General features: G+C 45.6%; 1 protein-coding gene across 1 annotated transcript in view; it reads right to left on the bottom strand.

Annotated features, from left to right (window-relative positions):
• The window catches only part of FHL3 (four and a half LIM domains 3), a 52581-nt gene extending 32635 nt beyond the window's left edge, over positions 1-19946 (bottom strand). The window contains exon 1 of the mRNA XM_030217413.1: positions 19816-19946. The gene's annotated coding sequence lies outside the window, so the exon portion shown is untranslated. The remainder of the gene's footprint in view (positions 1-19815) is intronic.
• Between the last annotated feature and the right edge of the window lie 3706 nt (positions 19947-23652).

Here is a 23652-nt window from a genome sequence, read left to right as displayed (position 1 = left end):
CACACATGGTCCCGCATTTTACCTTCTCTTTCCCCCCCCCCCATAGTCCAGCATTTACCTTCTCTTCCCCCCATCCTCACAAATAGTCTAGTATCCCTCCTGTTCCCTCTCCAGCCAGCAAACAGGCATCTTCCCTTGTCTCTCTTGACCCCCCTCCATATACCTTTTAAAAGTTTCATTGTCTCCAGGGCTCGGAGGCAGCGATTCTTACTGCCTGTTCATGCCAACCCCAGAGCCTTCCCACTGATGTAAAAATGAGGAAGTTGCATCAGAGAGAAGGCTCCAGGGTTGGCACAAGCAGGCTGTATGAATCGTTGCTCGCTGGCACCGACCACTAGAGACAAGGAAACTTTTAAAAGGTATACTCTGTTCAGGCACAAATTAAGCTGGCCCTACTAATAAAGTGACCCTGGAGCACACCTGTGGACCAGCCACGACACACTGGTTGAAAAACGCTGTATTATACTGTCCTTTCAAAAAGGCATGAGTGAGGGAGGGAGGGGAGGTAATTTCCATGGAGCGACAGTTACAACCTTAAACAGAAGGACATGAGGGTGGTAACCTGCATGGAACAGTAGTTCAACTCATAACAGAAGTCAAATGATTATAATATACTTCCAAAAAGCAAAACACAGTAGTGGCAAGCTGCATCTATAAATAGGATCAGCCATTTCAGTCATTATCTGTCTGCCATCAGTTACCAGGACATAAACGCACTTTCAGCAGCTTTTGAAGTGATGGCTGTCCTCTAGTCAGCAGCTCAACAGGCACCAACAGAACTGAGTCATGTCAATGATTCATGTGATTTAACAGCTTATGCTTGACAGTAGTGGGAATTACAGGAAATGGTTAAAAATGGAGAATCATGCATGGAGCTTCTCAGCCACTTGTCAATTTAATATTTTTTTGAAGCTGGTGTTCAACCTGCCGGGAATTAAAGTGAGCGAAGTTGCTGGCTGATGTGGGGGGGGGTTCACAGTGAATGCATTCAAAGCCCCGTCACCCCAGGAAGACAACAGACTCTGAACAGCAAGCCCAGAGGGCACCTGGTTGCTAGAATTGCAGAGAAATATAAACCACAAAATCCATTATCCTGAAAACTTTAGAAAATTTGGAAAAACCCAACGGAGGTTTTTTTTTGTTTGTTTGTTTGATTAAATAAGCTTGTCATTCAGGGCACTGCTACAGAACACCCCCCCCCCCCCCCCCACACACACTCATATTCTGCTTACGCCAGAAGCAGACAGTCGCTTTAAAAGTTCCTGAGTAACATCAGATTAGAGTAATAAAGCAACAGTCTTTGCTAGAGACATGAGAATTAATAATAAAAAAAAAAATTATGAAAAGCAAATCTCCTCCCTTGAGTCTGAGGCCACAGATAACTTAACTCAGTGCCGGATTCTATTACAGCAGGTAGGGGTGGGGATGAGGGCAACTGGCAACATCACATGCCACAGAATAACATCACTGCTAGGAGAAAGTTGTTCTCTTTCCATCCCATTAAGGACTCGCATAAGAATAGCCATACTAGGTCAGACCAATGGTCCATCTAGCCCAGTATCCTGCTTCCAACAGTGGCCAATCCAGGTCACAAGTACCTAGCAGAAACCCAAATAGTAGCAACATTCCATGTAGAATCTCAAAGTATAGCAAGATTCTGGAATCCCAAATAGTAGCAACATTCCAAAATCCCAAACAAGATTCCAGAATCCTAAAGAGTAGCAGTATTCCATATAGAATCCCAGAGAATAGCAAGATTCTGGAACCCCATAGTAGCAACATTCCAGAATTCCAAAGAGTAACAAGATTCCGGAATCCTAAACAGTAGCAACATTCCATGCTACCAATCCCGGGACAAGCAGTGGCTTCCCTCATGTCCATCTCAATAACAGACTATGGACTTTTCCTCCAGGAAAACCAGCAGAAAAAAATACTGTGCTTCTTGCAAAATATTCCATGCCTGCACATTTAAAGGACACATTACATTTTTTGTTGCATGGGGATTAGTTGGTCAAGATGATTTGGTTACATGTTTGATGTTCTGATCTTTTATTTTTCCTTGCCTAAAAGGTTACATTTCTGAAGAGCTTACATGTCATTGTTTTGTGTTGTTCTTCTATAAAAATATTGTAAACTGCTTTGATACGTTGTGATACCTAATAAAAGAAACAGATCAGATCCCAGCATCCTATAAAAGAAAGGTCCAGAATGGAGTCTGGATCAGGTACCTACAGAAAAGGGCACATGTACTCCGGATCAAAACCGGAACAACTGGGGCATTCAGTTCACAAGCTGCTTTCCTACAAAAGCCAAGAGGATATTAAAGCCACTCCCTGGCAGTAACTTCCCACATATCAGTCGACTGTCCGGTACATGACAATGCCACAGCCTTCAAAACATCCTCACGTTGACAGATGTGAAACCAAATTCTAGAGTTAAAAAGACCTCAACCGGACAATATCAAACATATAAAAGGCGAGTGTCGTACTCACTTGCAAATGCGCAGTAGAGACTTCCCTCTCTGCCCCGCCCCTGCATCAATACGTGACGAGGGGGGCGGGATAGAGCGGGAAGTCTCTACTGCGCATGCCACAGACGTACTCTCAACCGCTCCGCCCCCCCCCCCCCCCAAGGTCACTGCTATTGCTCCCCCCACCCGGAGTCGCCGCCACCGCCGCCCCTCCACCTGGCCCGAGCACTGTCTTTCTTATTGAACTTACATCGCACCACGCAGACGCAGCAGGCACATCAGCAAAGCTGCCGTCAGGATGGGCTTCCTTCTCTGCCTGTGTCCCGCCCTCGCCGCGTTACGTCACACGAGGGCGGGACACAGGCAGGCAGAGAAGGAAGGCCGTCCCGATGGCAGCTTTGCTGATGTGCCTGCTGCGTCTGCGTGGTGCGATGTAAGTTCAATAAGAAAGACAGTGCTCGGGCCGGGGGGGGGGGGGGGCGGAGCAGCGGTGACCTTGGGGGGGGCCTCAGAACCCCCCCCCCATTCCAAAACGGCTAGTGTACCTCCTATCCCACTTCAGTATCACTGATGCCAAAGTGGACCTAAGATACTGGAACAGCTAAACTCTCTCAGGTTCTCTGTCAGCAGAACATCCAACAGCCCTGAATTGTAAGGTCAAAACAACCTTGCACAGTTCTAACTCGGTGGTTCCCAATCCGGGGTCCTGTTGGCACCCCAACCAGTCAAGTTTTCAGGATAATCCACAATGAATATTCATGAGAGAGATTTGCATGCACTGCCTCCACTGCATGCAAATCTCTCTCATGAATATTCATTGCGGATATCCTGAAAACCTGACTGGCTGGGGTGTCCAAATTTATTACACCAGACCCTACACGGTCCGTGTTTCGGCCAGCTCGGCCTTCCTCAGGGGTCTATAAATTGGCTTATATAAACATTCTACTACTACTACTACTTAACATTTCTAGAGCGCTACTAGGGTTACGCAGCGCTGTACAATTTAACAAAGAGAGACAGTCCCTGCTCAAAGAGCTTACAATCTAATAGACAAGTGAACGGTCGGTCCGATAGGGGCAGTCAAATTGGGGCAGTCTGGATTCACTGAACGGTAAGGGTTAGGTGCCGAACGCAGCATTGAAGAGGTGGGCTTTAAGCAAAGATAATCCACAATGAATATTCATGAGAGAGATTTGCATGCACTGCCTCCACTGCATGCAAATCTCTCTCATGAATATTCATTGCGGATATCCTGAAAACCTGACTGGCTGGGGTGTCCAAATTTATTACACCAGACCCTACACGGTCCGTGTTTCGGCCAGCTCGGCCTTCCTCAGGGGTCTATAAATTGGCTTATATAAACATTCATATGTATATCCAAATATTCATTCAAATTCGGACAGATCTGCTAGTCCTGTCCAAACCGGTACATGCGCGATGTAATCAGATTGATTATAGACCCCTGAGGAAGGCCGAGCTGGCCGAAACACGGACCGTGTAGGGTCTGGTGTAATAAATTTGAATTTTTATTCACATTTTGTGTCTGGTTCTTCGGAGTTCTTCCGCTCTTTTTGTTTTTTCTGTTGTTATTTACGGGAGATTTGGACTCTCTTTGTTGTTTCTGGCTGGGGTGTCCTCCAGGACCAGGTTTGGGAACCACTGGTCTAACTTATTCAGCCAGATGTTCATAAACAGTCACAGGAACTTGTGAAGCATTTCGGTGTTAACTGTGCCAGACACTTTTGCAACATATTTACCATGGTACAAATGTGTCATTTCCATGAATCTTGGGAAAAAAAAAAGCATTCGAGCAAGTTACAAATCAATGCACTGGGAATAAACAATGATGGCAGAAATATTATAAATTATTTCTTCTTTCCCTTCGAGCTCCTAATATCCTGAGGGATATGTGCGAAGTACGGGACCACAGGCTGTGAACAGAGATCATGGACTTCTCTGCCCCTCACCCCCCACCCCACCCAGTTGAGACCAGGCTGAAGCAGCTATTAGCACATAATCCTCTCTGGAGCAGAAAACCTCAAACTGTTTCCATTCTCTCAATAAGAAAGCATTTTTGAGCAGTGAGGTAAAGCAGTCCCAGCTGCCAGCGCTGCTCTCCACCCGTGACTGTCTAAACAAGTGATAAGGGTTTGGGCCCGTGGGCCGTATTAGAGGGACTTACGTTGGATTCCCAATTCAGCTCTTCTGTTTCACAAGTTAGCCAGTTTGGACAAACTACAGGGTCACTTTTCATAGTCTCCTGTGGGCTCAGGAGGAGTCAGCCATCATACAATGCTTATACCCAGTATCTGGATTTAGGGAAGAAAAACAGTACGTGGTTTGCGTCAAAAGATGTACAAGTAGGAGACCTGAATTTGTTATAAGGAGGGACCAGCAGAGGTGATACAGATCTACTATAATAAAACTCACCCTCAACGTTCTGAGCACACTGACGTCAGTGAAGCCAAGCTGTGACTTCCTTCAAAAAGGTTCGAAGGTTCTTGGTGGTGAAGCCACCAAAATCGCTCCGGGCCATGCCCTCGAGGGCGGAGCAATGGCACAACAACGAAGGGGTTGGCAGGGAGGGAGGCAGGGAGGGTGGGAAATCGCTCCGGGCCCCGCCCTCGAGGGCGGAGCAATGGCAGAACAACGAAGGGGTTGGCAGGGAGGGTGGGAAATCGCTCCGGGCCCCGCCCTCGAGGGCGGAGCAATGGCAGAACAACGAAGGGGTTAGCAGGGAGGGAGGCAGGGAGGTGGGGGTGGGAAATCGCTCTGGGCCCCGCCCTCAAGGGCGGAGCAATGGCAGAACAACGAAGGGGTTGGCAGGGAGGGAGGGAGGCAGGGATGGGAAATCGCTCCGGGCCCCGCCCTCGCGTCAAACGTTATGACGTTGGGGGGCGGAGCAATGCCAGAACAACGAAGGGGTTGGCCAGGGAGGGAGGGGGGGTGTTGGCGAAGAAAATCTTGCTAGCACCCGTTTCATTTGCTCTGAAATGGGCTTCTTTTACTAGTGTTTAATACTTGACAGGTGTTAATAGAACTCAGAGGACATGAAATGAGGTTACAAGATGGTCAACAGAGTAATAATCAGGAAATATACTTTTTCAGGGAGGGGGCGCTCGATGCCTGGAATTCTATCCTGCGGGAGGAGGTGGAGACAAAAGCAATGATAAGAATTCAAAACCGCGAGGGAAAGACACAGGAATCCAAGCAAAATTTAAATAACCTTACCGCTTACGAGGAGTATAACTAACCTGCATGAAGCAGCAGGTACAACTCCGGCCACCTTGTGGGCAAACTGGATGGACCGTGTAGGTCTTTATCTGGCCATCATTTACTATGGGCCCCGTTTTTAGCAAGCGCCAACGCTATTGTTTATTTTCACTTGATATACCGTTTTCCTTGTAATCAAACCAAAACGGTTTACAATGCGCGAAGGCAATTAAAACAGCAACAACAAAAACAGGAAGGGTGTCTCTAGCGTTAGCATGCTCTTATAGCACGGTGTAGTAAACAGGGACCTATGACTGTAGAGTTAAAGCAGCAGCTCTGGTGCACCTGCCCCTAGCTAAGAACCATCACTAGAGGAGCCAGGGAGATAGTCCATATAGGGGACGACTTCCCTATGAGGAAAGGCTAAAGCGGCTAGGGCTCTTCAGCTTGGAGAAAAGGCGGCTGAGGGGAGATTATGATAGAGGTCTATAAAATAATGAGTGGAGTTGAACGGGTAGATGTGAAGCGTCTGTTCACGCTTTCCAAAAATACTAGGACTAGGGGGCATGCGATGAAGCTACAATGTAGTAAATTTAAAACGAATCGGAGAAAATGTTTCTTCACTCAACGTGTAATTAAACTCTGGAATTCGTTGCCAGAGAATGTGGTAAAGGTGGTTAGCTTAGCGGAGTTTAAAAAAGGTTTGGACGGCTTCCTAAAGGAAAAGTCCATAGACCGTTATTAAATGGACTTGGGGAAAATCCACTATTTCTGGGATAAGCAGTATAAAATGTTTTGAACATTTTTGGGATCTTGCCAGGTATTTGTGACCTGGATTGGCCACTGTTGGAAACAGGATGCTGGGCTCGATGGATCTTTGGTCTTTCCCAGTAGTGGATTTTCCTCAAGTCCATTTAATAATGGTCTATGGACTTTTCCTTTAGGAAGCCGTCCAAACCTTTTTTAAACTCCTTACAAAGGACCATCATCATCATCGTCACTGCCTGCCCTAGTCTATTCTTTACAGTCTAACTTGCAAATCTCGCAAGCAAGTGAGACATTCGTCTGAGATACATCTTGGAAGATGGCCTGTGTGAATTCCCTGCACATCATCTTCCACATAATGTAACAGAACAGGACCTTGTTCTGATGGCTGCACACCTTGTTCCACCTTCTATCTCCTGATCCGATGCAGTGGACCTGTAGCCCAATGACTAGGGGATTGCTGAAATTTATTATAGTGCTGGTCTATCCATGTTCAAGAGATGTGGCCTTTCTGGAAGAAGGAAGTGCTCATTTGTTAGAGAAGCCAAACCTGAAGGTGGTTCCCACTCTCCGTCACCTGTGGATCCAACTGGGAACAGCACTGCTCTGCTACACACATATACAGATAACAACTTACTGTCATGCCGACAGTAACGGCCAGATGCATCCTGTGTATGGCAATTCGTGCCACCGAGAACAGTGTCACATCAAGAGGAGAAAAGGAAACAGGAAAGTGGCCTTAAAAGTTCTCCTTTACCCATGAAACAATTACACGTTTCCTAAAACTCCATGCTGATGTGTACACTGCTGTGACCGGAGAGGGTTAATGTGCAGGAAACGCTTAACCTCCTGTGTACAACATAAATGTTATCAATAGAAATCAAACAAAATAAAACATGGAAAAGAAAATAAGATGATACCTTTTTTATTGGACATAACTTAATACATTTCTTGATTAGCTTTCGAAGGTTGCCCTTCTTCGTCGGATCGGAAATAAGCAAATGTGTTAGCAGATGTCCCCATGCATACCCCCACCCTCCCACTCTGTCAGACTGTCAAAGTAATGCTTGGATGTTTCTCTCATATATACTATCTGCTACCACATTTGCTTATTTCCGATCTGAGGAAGAAGGGCGATCAAGAAATGTATTAAGTTATGTCCAATAAAAAAAGGTATCATCTTATTTTCTTTTCCATGTTTTATTTTGTTTGATTTCTATTGATAACCTTTAAGAGTGGACTAACACGGCTAACACACCTCTCTACTCAACATAAATGTGAACTCCCACCTAATCATAAAAAGGTACAAGATGGTACCTTGCGTCTTAGGACACTTTTGTCCCCCACTGTGAGCATTCTGGACTTCCGTCTTGAAAACACGCAAACCACATAGGGTTAGGAACAGGAATTTCTAAAGCCAAAAATTCTTGCTGCAGATGGTGACATTGGATATTCAGATCATACTATCAGCTGCACGTGGACTACAAGATGCGCAGTTTAGCCAGTGGTCTAAAATGTTTTTATTCTGGAACTTGTTTTGAGTTCTGGGACCTGGATGCAAAAGCCTACCAAGTTGTTCCCTCAATTAAACTTAAGGCTGGAGAACTGTTCTTCTTCTCATCACGTGTCCAAGCAAAAGTATTTCGACACCACAGTGACGTGGGAAAAACTGAGTAAAGCCTCCACTTCCTCTGGGAACTCAACACCACGTGAGGAGAACGGGGTGCTGAAGATTACCGTGCTGCTTCAACATTCTGAAATGTCTGGGAAGAAAATCGTTTTTGTTTTTTGCAGAAACCTCATAAAAAGCAGGACCTGAAATGTCTTCCTACCAAGTGGAAGCCTGCCTGAGGTAACCTAATCTCACGGCATCCATTAGATGAGTTAATGAATGAATACGCTATTTTCCAAGAACTGTCAAGGGATGCAACGGCGTTCCAACTCAGGTCTCTCTTCACCCCGTCTAATCCTTCCCGATATCATTCTTGCTGATTACTCTAAACAAGTTTGCATAATGTTTGAAATAGTTACCATCAGTATTTTTTGTTATTGTTAAAAAGACAAAAAAACAAACAAACCCAAAACTCACATCTGGAAAGTAGATTTCTGGGAAGAGTGGTCCTCTCCCTCCCCCCAAGCAGCTGTTAAAGATTGCATCATGGAGAGCCCGGGACTGTCCAAGACACTTTTAATTATGTTGCTGCAGTGCTTTCCAACCATTCCAACTGAAAGAATGCAGATTATTTAGTGGAAAGGGTTGCAAGAAAGTACATAGGATCTCGAGGGGAGAGGAAGGGACAGTAGATGATACAGGAGGGCAGACTGGATAGGGGAAGGGTTGCAAGACACATAGTATCTTGGGGGCAGAGGAAGGGATAGTAGACATTATGGATGGGCAGACTGGATAGGGAAAGGGTTGCAAGACACATATATGAGGCATATTTTCAAAGCACTTTGGGAGGCTAAGTTCCATAGGTTTCTATGGAACTTTGGGAGGCTCTGAGGCATATTTTCAAAGCACTTAGCCTTCCAAAGTTCCATAGAAACCTATGGAACTTTGGAAGGCTAAGTGCTTTGAAAATATGCCTCTAAGTGCTTTGAAAATGAGCTTGATAGTATCTCAGGGGCAGAGGAAGGGATAGTAGACATTATGGATGGGCAGACTGGATAGGCTGTATAGTCTGCCTTCATTTTTCTGTTTCTTCATAGCTAGGCCCAGATGTCTTGGTCTTTTAAAAATCCACAGGTACCACTACTCAGGTTTCAAAACACAGCAAGACTGATACTTCGTGCCAAGGACCAAGTCTATTCTCTTTAGGTCTTATTCCTATGTCTCCTCCTTTTTTTGTCCATTCCTGTTGCGGTGGCCCTCTTTAAAACAACTGCGGCTGTATAGCTGTGTCAAAGGAAGGGGGATGGGTCCTGGTTTTAGCCCCATTACATCTGTAGGCTTTTACTTCCAATTGTTTGAAGAGAAGCAGGAAATGAAATCTAGGAGATCCAGTAGGGCTAAACACAAAATTGTCTGGGCTGGTCTTTGCTTACCTGGTGACCCTCAGCTCATTAGTGCAACTCCTGACAGTGGGGGGGCAGCAATGAAAGCCACGAACACCTCCAGGTTTTCCTGGTGGTGTCTGCATTAACCGTTTTAATCGAAGGCCTGAAAGTTGTGTCCTACAAGGAGACATTTTAGAAAATACAGAATGATTTGGTCTTCTCAGCTTTGTGCTGTGGGTCCAGCCACATCCTCATGAAATTCTTAATCTCACAGCACTGATGTCATGGCTCTTATCTTCCATCAAAGCAAAAACATGACCCTGCAACAGTTCACTCTGCTCCACTGCCTCTTGCTTTCTTTGGCTCCAAAGCCGCATAATCATTCATTAGAAAAAGACAGTAAGAAATGTTAAGTTTCCTTTGAATAGCAAGCCCATTTTCAAGCTCTCTTCAGAAGCAAAACAATTTGTGCGCTTCCCTTGTAACATAGGCAGCCGAGACCCCTCGGGCCTAAGGGTATTCGTGATATTGAAATAATAACCAGACACATCGTATTTTCTTAATTTGGCACAACTTTATTTGAAATACAAACATCATAAGCCTGGGCAATCAACCTTCCGGCTTAGTAGCCAACCTAGTCTGCCGTCACAGCAAGACTGACAAATCGTATACTGAGCTCCCCGCCGTACAGCAAGGGCGCTCAACCGTAGGCTCAGCTATCCCAGCTGCCTAGCTTACAACATCAGGCCAGATGCCCGGACGCCAGAAGAGGACGTCCCGGGCTCTGCCCAGGGGTTTTAAACCCCCTTTTTCCCGCCCTTCCCAGCGGGGTGCATCTGAGCGGCAGGAACGTGCCCACCGTGCCTCGCCCCACCCCGCTGGCATTAATGCGCATGCCCGTCGGGGCACGGCGCCACGTTAATGGCGGCTCCGTGCACCCGGGGGGGGGGGGGCACTGCGCCTTGCTTTTCCACCATTTTCCCTTCTGGAGGCAGGGCGCTACCTATGAATTCGGAAGTCCTGGCATTGCTCAGATGCCAAGCATTTTGTTCTCCGACTACGGCTTCCCTACCGCCCTCATGGTTTCCTTCAAACATCAGAATGTATGGCCCATAGAGAGATTTTCCTGTACTGTACTACTGTCTCCTGAAGGCAGCAGGCCAGAGGTTCCCAGGCCCGTCTTTGGAGGTCCAGTTTTTAAGAATTCTCACAAACGGCTGCAGGTCTGGGGACATCTATTCTGGAGAGTCCTTGAGGATTCTGGAGCTCTTCTATCTTCAGTAGCACCATAGGAGCCCACTTTTCGGAATTATTGGGAGCGCTAAGCCCACTGGAAATAACCCCTTCATGGACACACATACAAGGAATTTTCTCAATGTTGGGAGCCGGCTCCTATGAGCAGCACCTTCAATCACACTACTTTCCAAATTTGAGGCTTTTTTTAACCTCCAAAACAAGGTGCAGTTTATAAGGGCTTCTGACCTGTTCAGATGTGGCAAATTAAGCTGAAAGTAAAACCTGGATTGATTCCAATAGCTGCACAATGGAAATCTGACAATATTCCTCAGTTTTATTCCTAGTTTCCAAGTCTTCCTTTCACACAACGAAAAAGATGTTCTACTGCATGTGGAAATTGAAAAGGATAAGACCATTCTTCCCAAGATTCGTCTTTCGCAACCTAGTGCAATCCCTCGTGCTCAGCCATCTGGATTATTGCAACTCACTATACGCAGGCTGCAAAGAGCAAATACTGAGGAAACTTCAAACAGCCCAGAACACAGCAGCCAGACTGATCTTCGGAAAACCAAAATATGAAAGGGCAACACCACTACGAGAGAAACTACACTGGCTTCCACTTAGGGAACGCGTCACTTTTAAGGTATGCACATTAGTCCACAAGATCATTAACGGTGAAGCCCCAGCCTACATGTCCGAGCTGATAGACCTACCACCCAGAAATGCTAAAACATCAACCTGAACATACCTGAACCTCCACTTCCCTAATTGCAAGGGCGTGAAATACAAGACGCTACACGTGTCAAACTTTTCTCATATGAGCACACAGCTTTGGAATACACTGCCACGCAACCTAAGAACGATTCACGAACAAGCTTCCTTTCGCAAATCATTGAAGACCCACCTGTTTGAAACAATCTACGGAAAGAGCCAAAACACATAGAGTCCACACTCACTATTCATCAATGCATCACCCCCCTTAATTCCACATCACCCATACATATACTCACAGAAAGATGTACACCCAACATATGTCTTTGTGCTTTACTACTGCCCTTAAGCTTCCCATTGTCTCCTTCCAATGTTTCAATGTTGATGTCCCATTGTAATATTCCTAACGATACTTCGATGATCTCGCATAACTTGTACAATGTAACCCATAACCAAGCTGTAACAAATGTATTTCCATTATTCATATCTTATTGTAAGCCACACTGAGCCCGCAAAGAGGTGGGAAAATGTGGGATACAAATGCAATAAATAAATGCATATTTTGTGTCTGACAAGCTCGTCACCCATCCCTTTAACTGCTCTGACGAAGCAGCTGGGACAGCGCCATCCCACCAAGATCCTGTCTGTCTGAAGAACACATCTGGTGCCATATGTTTTCAGACACAGCTGCTTGACTATACACAAACACACATAAAAATAATGGGCGGTCAAAGCTAAAACCCATACATCTAGGAATTAAAATTTCAGCTGTAGAGCCCAGCACAGGACAAAGCTGTACAAACAAGCCGCTACTCTTTTGCCAGGGGGGCAGGAAACAGATCCGGTCTGATTGTGGATTCTCTTTCCTCACAAAACTTGCAGCCTTCCTCTCTCTCTCTCTTCCATTGAGAAGCTGCAAAACCATTTCCACCAGGTTGGGGGGGGGGGGGAGGGGGGCGGAGGGAAATCAGACCAGACATAGAGCTTAAGAAGAACCAATCCAGTTAGCTGCCCAAAGTTGAGGCCCCCCCCCCCCCCCCCCCCCGGAAAGAAAAAAAAATCACATTTCCACCACAAACAGAGCCAATGAACAGTTTGACCTGGAAGCATTCACTTAACCTCTATCAGAATCAAACCCTGACAACAAACCCTGAGAGGGATGAGCCAAGTAACCATGACGCTTATCTTGTAAAAACACTAATTTATAGGCAAAACAGTCATACGGGACTTACAGCATGTCAAATAAAAGTGTGTGATCTTTAATATCATCCTTACAGTTCTCATGAAACCTCCATTTGAGCCACTTTGTTCCTGTTCCCTGAATTTCCTAACTTGGAAAGTACTGTTCTTAATAGCACTTGTCAGAAGAGTAAGCGAACTTCAAGCTCTTGTGGCAGACCCGCCTTACACCAGCTTCTACGATAACACTTGTTTTCTGAACAACTTATGATCACTTAAACTTCCGGAAATCGTTAAAAACTAACCTATCCAAAAAGGCATACCCTACCCACCCAACTTAAATGCCTGTACCCTGCAACACAACGAAACCAAAGCTCGTAATGGACATATAATAACTCTTCCTCTCTACGATTCCCTAATGTGTCTGTTACACATGAACCTTAGTCTACCACAATATCACTTTGTATTTGTTCATACCGGAATTGGCGAACGTCTTTACGGTACTATGTAAGCCACATTGAGCCTGCAAATAGGTGGGGAAATGTGGGATACAAATGTAATAAATAATATTTACCTTTCTCAGTACCTTCAGAATCTGATCTTCCTGCTTATAACAATCTGTACCCACTGATACTGTAAATACATATAACTACAGAAGCCAAATAAGAATTTTTAAAAATCCTCTTAGCCTGGAATAAGTCTTATGTAAAGGCAGCTCAGGGGCCACACATTCAAGCCCCACACTGAGGTTCCAAACAGTCTTAAAACAAGCCTTTTATGTCAGTGTCAAGCTTGGTTTGTCCTACGTGCCTGGTCAACGTTTAGTCTAGAAATATCTTCTGGTTTTCACTTTGTTTTAATGTCTGGTTCTATCAACCCCCAAGAAAGATATAGTAGAGTTGGAAAAGGTGCAGCGAAGGGTGACTAAAATGATAGTGGGGATGGGACGACTTCCCTATGAAGAAAGACTAAGGAGGCTAGGGCTTTTCAGCTTGGAAAAGAGACGGCTGAGGGGAGACATGATAGAGGTATATAAAATAATGAGTGGAGTAGAACAGGTGGATGTGAAGCGTCTGTTCACGCTTTCCAAAAATACTAGGACTAGGGGGCATGCGATGAAACTACAGTGTAGTAAATTTAAAACAAATCGGAGAAAATTTTTCTTCACCTAACGTATAATTAAACTCTGGAATTCGTTGCCGGAGAAAGTGGTGAAGGCGGTTAGCTTAGCAGAGTTTAAAAAGGGGTTGCACGATTTCCTAAAGGACAAGTCCATAAACTGCTACTAAATGGACTTGGGAAAAATCCACAATTCCAGGAATAACATGTATAGAATGTTTGTACGTTTGGGAAGCTTGCCAGGTGCCCTTGGCCTGGATTGGCCGCTGTCGTGGACAGGATGCTGGGCTCGATGGACCCTTGGTCTTTTCCCAGTGTGGCATTACTTATGTACTTATGTAAGTACTGCGCTTGTAAGCAAATAAAATAAATAATTATGCGGACTTGAGGGTGGTGTTTTATAAGGTTTTCCTATTATATTAAGCTTAGTTGATAAGTGTTCTTTTTCTGTACAAGTATTTACTTGGCTGTAAGATTTAAAATGATGATAAAAATCCTGTGAAAATAAATAATAAAACAGAGCAGAGGCAATCTTAGGGCTAGATTCACTAAAATGTGCTACTGTTGCATGCATTAACGTGTGTTTTTCACTGCAGAATTAGCTTACAGTAATACTTTAGTGTGCTTTCATTGAAATGTCAAGCAAACTCTGGAATTCGTTGCCAGAGACTATGGTACCGTTATTAAATGGACTTGGGGAAAATCCACTATTTCTGGGATAAGCAGTATAAAATGTTTTTTTTACATTTTTGGGATCTTGCCGGGTATTTGTGACCTGGATTGGCCACTGTTGGAAACAGGATGCTGGGCTCGATGGACCTTTGGCCTTTCCCAGTATGGCAACACTTATGTACAGGATACACAGGAATCTGACCTTGACCTGGGTTGCCAATGTCACCACTGATCTGTATGTTTGGAGACCTTGCTATGAAATCCCTGGTCTAACCTTCAACCCCTGCCACGTGACCTTGAGCTACTTCACCCGGATGGGTGCAGTTCCAGAAACGGGCGGCTCCTTTAGGTACTTTGATGTTGTGCGATGAGTGTCTAATGTTATAAATGGCATCTGGGCCCACAGATTCTCATAAAATCACCGGCACAGCTTTGTGCATGCGACCACGGTTACAACAGCCACAGACGTGATGCAGCTGCAGTCGCATAAATGAGGCAGAGGTGCATGTAACTGACAGCATTTTGTTAAGGTGTGTAAGCGGTAGCTCCGCCCATGTGAATGCCCCGCCCATGAAAATGCCCCCTTATATTTACAAGCTATGCTACTTATACCCACCCTTACAAACTAGTGCTTAATCTCCCTGGCACCACATTGTTAGGGCTTTCCAAATTTGAGCATATGACCCCTCATCTTAGCAGTAGAATTTCGTATAAAGCTCAAGCTGCTTTTGATGGAACATTTTGGACTGTAAATAAACAAAAAAAGCAACACTGGGCCTTCAAGACTGAGACAACAGGAGTATTTATTAATGAAATGACCGGACACGGGCCGTGTTCCGGCGTTAAACAACGCCTGCCTCAGGGGTCAGGGTTTGGAGGTAAATTGTGTGAAATGTGTATATATCCAATGCCTCCGAGATTGGACGTAGAAAATCTCTGAGACCAAGCTAGCCGGTCGCAAAGGGCAGCCGCGATGTAGGAGAAAAAGCTCCTGTCTCAGCCTTTTCTTTTGCAAACCCTGACCCCTGAGGCAGGTATTAACGCCGAAACACGGCCCATGCCGGGTCAGTTCATTAATAAATGCTCCCGTTGTCTCAGTCTTGAAGGCCCAGTGTTGCTTTTTTTGTTTATGTACTTTTTAGGTATACTGGTTACCCTCTCTGTTTGGCTTGTACATTTGGGGCTGTACCATGGCTCGTCTTTTTCAGTTTCATCCCTGAATCCTGTGCTCTCAGAATGAATGTAAGGTCATCGAAACTGATCAGCGACAGCTGCGACTGGAGTGAACTAGGACTGTTTTTTTTTTTTTCTATTGCTGGCCCACATGAGTGAAACATACTACTTTTAGAGTTCAAACGGCAGCGGGACACAGATTCTTTTAAGAAGTTTAACCTCTTAAAATATTTGTTTCGCTCGGTTTACATACCACCTTGAACCTACTGATGGACAGTACAGTTAAGAGCTGTGATTATGCTTATGTACATGATTTTGTACCTCACCTTGGATAAATAATAAACTAAAAATAAGCATATATTTATTAGCAAAAGTGCTAATATTATTTCCACACTCCAAGTGGCATGTAAATGCATCTTGTTCTAGCCTTGCCCGTGTACGTTTTGGTACACAGACCCCACACTCTTACAGGGCACCTACAGCCCACCTGTGAGGAAGGAATCCCAGGGGTGGGGAGAACTGTTTACTGTGTGCCAGGTTCTAGAGCAAATCAGTCTAGCTACAGCCCACCTGTGAGGAAGGAATCCCAGGGGTGGGGAGAACCGTTTACTGTGTGCCAGGTTCTAGAGCAAATCAGTCTAGCTACAGCCCACCTGTGAGGAGGGAATCGCAGGGGTGGGGAGAACCGTTTACTGTGTGCCAGGTTCTAGAGCAAATCAGTCTAGCTACAGCCCACCTGTGAGGAGGGTATCGCAGGGGTGGGGAGAACCATTTACTGTGTGCCAGGTTCTAGAGCAAATCAGTCTAGCTACAGCCCACCTGTGAGGAAGGAATCCCAGTGGTGGGGAGAACCATTTACTGTGTGCCAGGTTCTAGAGCAAATCGGTCTAGCCCACCTGTGAGGAAAGAATCCCAGGGCTGGGGAGAACCATTTACTGTGTGCCAGGTTCTAGAGCAAATCAGGCTAGCTACAGCCCACCTGTGAGGAAGGAATCCCAGGGGTGGGGAGAACCGTTTACTGTGTGCCAGGTTCTAGAGCAAATCAGTCTACCTTTCAGCCTCACGTCTGCCACTACAATGGCTGAGCCCAGAACTGTCATTAGATTGATGCGTGTCTGGAAGTGGAGACACAGGTTGAGTCCTTGTGGTAGGCTCTTCCAAATAAGTTTTTGAGAGATTTCCTGAAATTTAGATGGTTTTGGGTGGATTTTAATGCTTTTGGTAAGGCATTTCCAGAGCTGTGAGCTGATGAAGGAGAAGGATGAAGCATATGTGGATTTATACTTAAGACCGTTACAGCTTGGGTAATGAAGGTTTAAGTAAGAACGGAATAGTCTTATTGCACTCCTGGGTGGTAGGGTGATTGGATTAATCATGTAGCCTGGACCATCACCGTAAAGAATTTTGCGAACTAGGGAGCAAATTTTAAAGAAGATTCGATCCTTGACAGGAAGCCAATGCAATTTCTCTCAAAGTGGTGTAACACTTTCAAATTTGGATTTACCGTAGATTAATCTGGCCGCTGTGTTTTGGGTGGTCTGGAGTTTCTTAATAAGTTGTACTTTGAGGCATATTTTCAAAGCACTTAGCCTTCCAAAGTCCATCATATTATGTCACTTGGATTACTGCAATGGAGTCTACGCATAGGTTTCTATGGAACTTTGGAAGGCTAAGTGCTTTGAAAATATGCCTCTTTATATCCTGCATAGACTCCATTGCAGTAATCCAAGTGACATAATACGATGGACTGTAAAAGGACCCCCTAGATGCCCATAAGAAAGCAGCCAATAGACGCTGTTGTTCTTGCTAAGTGCCACAGAGTTGGTTTAGACCAAGGGGTCTCTACCCAGTTCACGAGACACACCAAGCTAATCTGGTTTTCAATATATCCACAATGAATATGCATGAGATACACTGCCTCCGCTGTAGGAAAATCTAATCTTATGCAAATTCATTGCGGGTATCCCAAAACCTTGACTGTCTTGGCGTACCCCAAGGACTGGGTTGAGGACCCCCGGTTTCGACTCACATTGACCCTCTGAATTGTGGAACTGTGTTCGGTCTTCAGTCAGGTGTCTAATCGTTGATAGATGAGCCATGCTAACGCTGCCCAACCTCAGCTCTAGTACAATCGCTTTTCTTTGGAGCGAGTCAGAACGAACAGTTCAAACTGTACATACCAGACCAGGAGCAATAAACCACACGGTCCTTACGAACATTCTGAAATATTTATGCAGATCAAACTATAGGAATTTCTTTACAAGCCCAACAGCACATCGCAGTGTCGGGGGACGGGTGCACAATGCCCACATTGTAGTGAAGTTATACTGTTAAAATTAATGTGTTTAGGCATGTCAGAAACAATGCCCATGGGAAATAAAGGCATTAGTTGATTTGGTATTTTGTCTTACGCCCTCTGCTGTCAGCCCTCTTCTCTTAGAAGCCTGAACCCCATCAACAACCAAACTGCTAATTCCAGCTTTCTCAAAATCTTTCCTAAACGCACTGATCAGTATTTGGAGATCTATTTAAATCTGTATCTTAAATAATGTAAAAAAGAAAAGAGTTTTAAAAGTGCTTTGGTGATCCAATGTAGACGTGGAGGCGTATTTTCAAAGCACTTAGACTTACAAAGTTCCATAGTAACCTGTTAAGTGCTTTGAAAATGATCCCCTTAGTCTATCAAGTCCACTCACTACAAAATGCTGCAGATCTATTTCCTTGCAATAAAATGTGAATTATCACCAAGATTCACAAATATAAGAACACTGTTCTCCTTTACACATTAACTCAACCAGAGGAAACGCTCTTTAATGGATAACTGAAGGTTGCCAGTAAGCCTACGCAATTTCTAGAAGGAAAATGCCAGATTTAAACTGGGTTCTTTAAAAAAAAAAAAAATCTAATTTGGTAAAGTTCCAAGTTAAAAAAAAAAAAAAACCTTTCTGCTACTATCCACAGAGGTTAAAATATGAGTATTTGTTTATAAACAAGGGCGGAAGCAAAAACCCATGACTGTGCCTGGTATTTCACTAGTGATTTCCAGATTGGTCTTACTGTAAACAACCTTAACCTTATTACATTCTGGTTAGTTTTAATAATGCAACTTGCGAACCTTAAAACACCCAAAGTTCTTTCCCATTTACTATTATCAAGATGCATAGCAAAAATGATCCCGGTTTGATTGACCTAGTTTTGAAGAGCAAAGTTTCTTTCCATAGGCTACCTCGCCAGAAGGGTTGTTAAGACTGGGCTATGAATGCATAGAAATACAGGGTTTATCATGCATGCTAACAGGCATTTTGAATGACATGCAAATGAAGGAGACACATATACCATTGAGAAGAGCGTTGCAAAAACTTATTTACATCCCCCCCCCCCCCCCCCCCATAACATGTCTGCAAAAAGGTTTGCGCGTGAACCTTTTGCTATCTTTTTCTGGAATCATTTCTTCTGTTTCAAAGTAAATGACCAGTTTTCTAACATATGCTTCCTCCTTAGTCTACCTTTTGCATAAGCACCAGCGCAAGCTCTGCAAAACAGCCCAGTGTGGACGTGGATAGGAATCGTATGACCAAATGATGAGCTGGCAAAGCACTGGAAGCCCCGTCAGAGGCTGGTAGGCAGCGACCGGCCAACCATGCTCTCTTGCAGGCGGCTCCTTCGTTGCCACATCCATTGTTCGTACTGCAGTTAGGAAGGGGGAGACCTACTCGGAACCGCCGTCCTGAATACTAAGAACCACAGCTGGGGCCCAGATGCCGCCAACAGAGTCTGCACCATTATTAAGCGCTTTTAACGCGCCTTAATTCTTGCAGTAGCAACGCGCAAGGCGTTATACGTTAAACCCCCCATAAACAAAGATTTTCTCTTTGGTAACCGTTTAGATTGATTCTCAGCAATATTTGCCTAATAGCGGACAACAAACCAACTCAAAACACCTTCTTCAATCTCTTTGTTCAACTATCCGTGTACTGGGACCAAAACTTGCGGCTCCCTCAGGATCCGGCAGATCTTTTCGGATCGGGCAGGACAAATAAACCAGCAGCAGAGTTCAGCACCGGGGAAAAGTGTGAATGAAAGCATGCATGACATGCAGCAGCAGCACCAGGCAGGCACGAGTTTAAGTCAAAAGGCAAAATGCGATCCCTTAAACTCTACTTCCCCCCCCCCCCCCCCCCCCTCAAATTCTGCTTCAGATGCAGCCCATCCGCAGGCGCCTCTGCTGCCCCTGGTCACTGCACTTTTGATTAACCGATCTCCGTTTCCCCCCCGCTTACCTGGCCTCTTCCTCCTTGCTGAGCGGGTCCCTCCTGGCCGTAGAGTCTCCCCACCCCCCCTCAGTTCCGCCTGCCGTCCGCACTGGGCGGCACAGCACCGTGGACAACTGTGCAGACACAAATGTGCGATGACCCGGCCAAGGCGAGCACGAGACAGTCACAAAGCCCCGCCCGCCGCGTTTGCATAAACCACGCCCCGCGAGATGGGCGTGGTAAACGCAGGGGGCGGGGCGATGGAAAGCTGCCGCCGTGCTGTACCTGACCGCTCGGGGCGCCCACATTATGGCGCAGGCGCAAAGCAGCGTGCGCCCTCGAGCTCCGTCCTCCTCCCACCACATTCTTACAGCTCTGGATTTCCCTGTTACTCGTTTGCATTTTTTTTTTTTTTTGCTGGGAAATGTTACTTATTGTTAATATTTATTTAATGCCCTTTTGAAAGAATTTACCTAATGCTTGTACTGCAACTATATCCCAGACATAGGCAATAAAGTAACAATTAGTACTACTACTACTACTTAACATTTCTAAAGCGCTACTAGGGTTACGCAGCGCTGTACAATTTAACATAGAGGGACAGTCCCTGCTCAAGGAGCTTACAATCTAATAGATAAGAGTGAGACAAATATAGGACAATCCATTGTGACATCACTGATGAGGTTGGCTCTTAGGCATTGGTGGAATGAGGCATTATGACATCACAATATCAGCTCAGGTTACCAGAGACTGAAACTCTTCACACTAAGGGGGGAAGTGGGCCAAGTATAGGAGACAGTCGAGCCATTGTGACATCACTGATGAGGTTGGCTCTTAGGCATTGGTGGAATGAGGCATTATGACATCACAATCTCAGCTCTGGATACCAGAGACTGAAACTCTTCACACTAAAATTAGTACAAATATTCTACTAGGCAAACATAGTTCCCTTCTTCTTGTTTCTTCCCTCCTGTGGACACACTTTTCCCCATGGGCAGCCCCCAAATTTTGAGTTTTTGTTTCGTTTTCCATGTCGTTTGCACTATTTATTTATTTATTTATTTTTATTTGTTTATTGGGATTTATTAACCACCTTTATGAAGAGATTTGCCCAAAGCGGTGTATAGCAGGTACAGTTCAACATAAAAGTTACAATAGTAAAATAACCAAGAACAGGGCCATACCGACGCGGTAAGCGAGGTAAGCATGGCAGGAGGGCGCCATCCTCTGGGGGGCGCCCCGCCGCACCATGCTTACCTTGCCCTCTTCTCCCCAGATCCTTTTTTTTGTTTGTTTAAATTTACCTCTCCGGCGCGCAGCAGCGTAGGCAGCGTTAGTGAGAAGGAGGCGGCGCTCCCCCGGCCGCCCCGACGTGTCTTCCCTTCGCTTGGTTCCGCCTTCTTCTGACGTAATTTCTGATGTCAGAAGAAGGCGGGACACAGCGAAGGGAAGATACGTCGGGGCGGGGGAGCGCCGCCTCCTTCTCACTAACGCTGCCTACGCTGCCACGCGCCGGAGAGGTAAATTTAAACAAACAAAAAAAAGGATCTGGGGAGAAGAGCGCAGGTAATGTAGCGCTCGTTTTCGGGGGGGGGGGGGCGCTGGAGAGGCCAACTGCAGGGGGGCACCGGAGACCCTAGGCACGGCCCTGACCAAGAATAAACATAAATGCAATAAATGAGGTAAACTTGAAAAAAAAGTAGATTGGAACCTAATAATAGAACTACCGTGAAAAGGAACAGGGAAGGGCGGCAAAAATGATAAAGGGGATGAGACGACTTCCTTATGAGCGTCACTACGTTAATTCTAGCAGCTGTGCTACGACTGCCGGTAAGCTTGGCTGTGTTAACGGCATTCATGACAGCTCGTGTGTGTTATTGACCCGCACACTGGCTATCACAAATGACCTCAGCTCTACCTGCTCATCCACACATCCTGATCCCGCCCACTCCATGGGCTTGAAGGAAAGGGATGGAAAACAAACACGAGGATGTTCTAATGCCGTTGTATCGCTCCATGGTGCCACCGCACCTCGAATATTGTGTCCAATTCTGGTCGCCGCATCTCAAAAAAGATATAAAAGAATTGGAGAAGGTGCAGAGAAGGGTGACGAAAATGATAAAGGGAATGGAACGACTTCTCTATGAGGAAAGGCTGAGAAGGTTAGGGCTCTTCAGCTTGGAGAAAAGGCGGCTGAGGGGTGATATGATAGAAGTCTACAAGATAATGAGCGGATTAGAGCGGATAGATGTGAAGCATTTGTTTACACTTTCAAACAACAACAAAACCAGGGGACACAAGATGAAGTTAGAATATGGTAGATTTAAAACAAATAGGAGAAAAGTTTTTTTTTTTGGGGGGGAGGGGGGTTGCCGGGTTCTTGAAGCCTGGATTGGCCGCTGTCGGAGACAGGATGCTGGGCTTGATGGACCCTTGGTCTTTTCCCAGTATGGCGGTGCTTATGTGCTTATGAATTACTGTATCCCGCACAGTAAACCCTATATTAGCTGCTTAGTAAAAGGATCCCCCAAAAGAGGGCACATCATTCTTCCAAAATAGATTAAGAATACACATGCAGACAAAAAAACGAGACCTGTGTGATACATTTAGAATGTGCCCACCAGCTCTGCTCTTCCTGACAATGGTTTATTTACATATCTCCAGAAGGACTTTGAGATGCCCACCAGGCACACTGAAGGCATTCTGGGCCAAATTACCCCAGAAGAGCTTCAGAAGAAATAGTTATTGAAATATCAGATGTGCACCTAGAAGTATAGCCATACAGGAAATGACAAAGCCAAGAAGTTGACCTCAAAAAGAATCCAGCCAATACTTCTGTTCCAAATCAGCCCTTCCATCATTCCTCAGCAATGTTTTCTGCCAGTAGAATAAGCCAATAAAATCTATGTTGTATTCAGATCCGTCAGAAAAATAACCTTTGCTTTATTTTTTAATCAGAATCTTTTCTTAAGCCTTCCTGTCCTGGATGAAAGGTACCTGTCAGCTAGCTGTGGAGTAGTACCCTGTGCCAGCGTTTGAAATCCTCAGCTGTGGTTTGCAGAAGAATGTGAGAAATGGCTTTCTTGTATCTGTGGAATTTTCCACGGCTCGGCTAGCGTCTGTGGAAAATCTGCCTCAGATGTTAAATGCTACCGACTGCGTGAAGAAGGAATCGTACCAAGCAACTAAAAGACTGTGCTAAGCGCTAATGCGCACTTATGACCCGATGATCAATTCCCCGCACTGTTCTGAAACAGCACCGTAAAAATAGTTCCAGAACAGTGCCGGGAATTAACTCCCTAATGATCTATGCTAATAACATGCAATTTAGGCACATAATTAGCGCTGATCATCGGGGGAAAGCGCAGGAGGACTGTGCCAGGGCATACACTCAGGCACAATCGTCCTGTACTTGTTTCACAGGTCCGGGCTGTCAAAAGAAAAGCCTGGACCTGTCAAACATTCCAAGGGTCCGGTGGACCCCTGGCCCCCCTCATGGGCAAGGCCCTGGTGGCTTGTGCCCCCCCAAGACCCCACACCCCTCGGACACGGGGAGGGGGCTGGAGGTCCAGTCCTGACCCCTAACACCCCCTAACATGCCTTCCCGGTGGTCTAATGGCTCCAAACACCCCCCAACCCTTCTCCTTCCAGTGCCGCTTCCAAAATGCTGGCGGCTTCCATATTATATAAGGATGCACTAGACAGGGCAGGGCGCCACCTTTTTGGAGGTGCTACTCCCTTCAGCATCTGAAGGTACCAGCGGTGGGGGGATCTGGGGCCACTAGACCACTGGGGGGGGCATGCTAGACCACCAGGTGTGGGCTGGATGGTCTGGTGACCTCCATCCCTCTCTTCTATTGGATG

This window comes from Microcaecilia unicolor, chromosome 11 (assembly GCF_901765095.1).
Source record: "Microcaecilia unicolor chromosome 11, aMicUni1.1, whole genome shotgun sequence".
In the NCBI taxonomy this organism is placed as follows: Eukaryota; Metazoa; Chordata; class Amphibia; order Gymnophiona; family Siphonopidae; genus Microcaecilia; species Microcaecilia unicolor.
The sequence above is the reverse complement of the archived record's forward strand: the minus strand, read 5'-3'. Positions and strand labels throughout refer to the sequence as shown.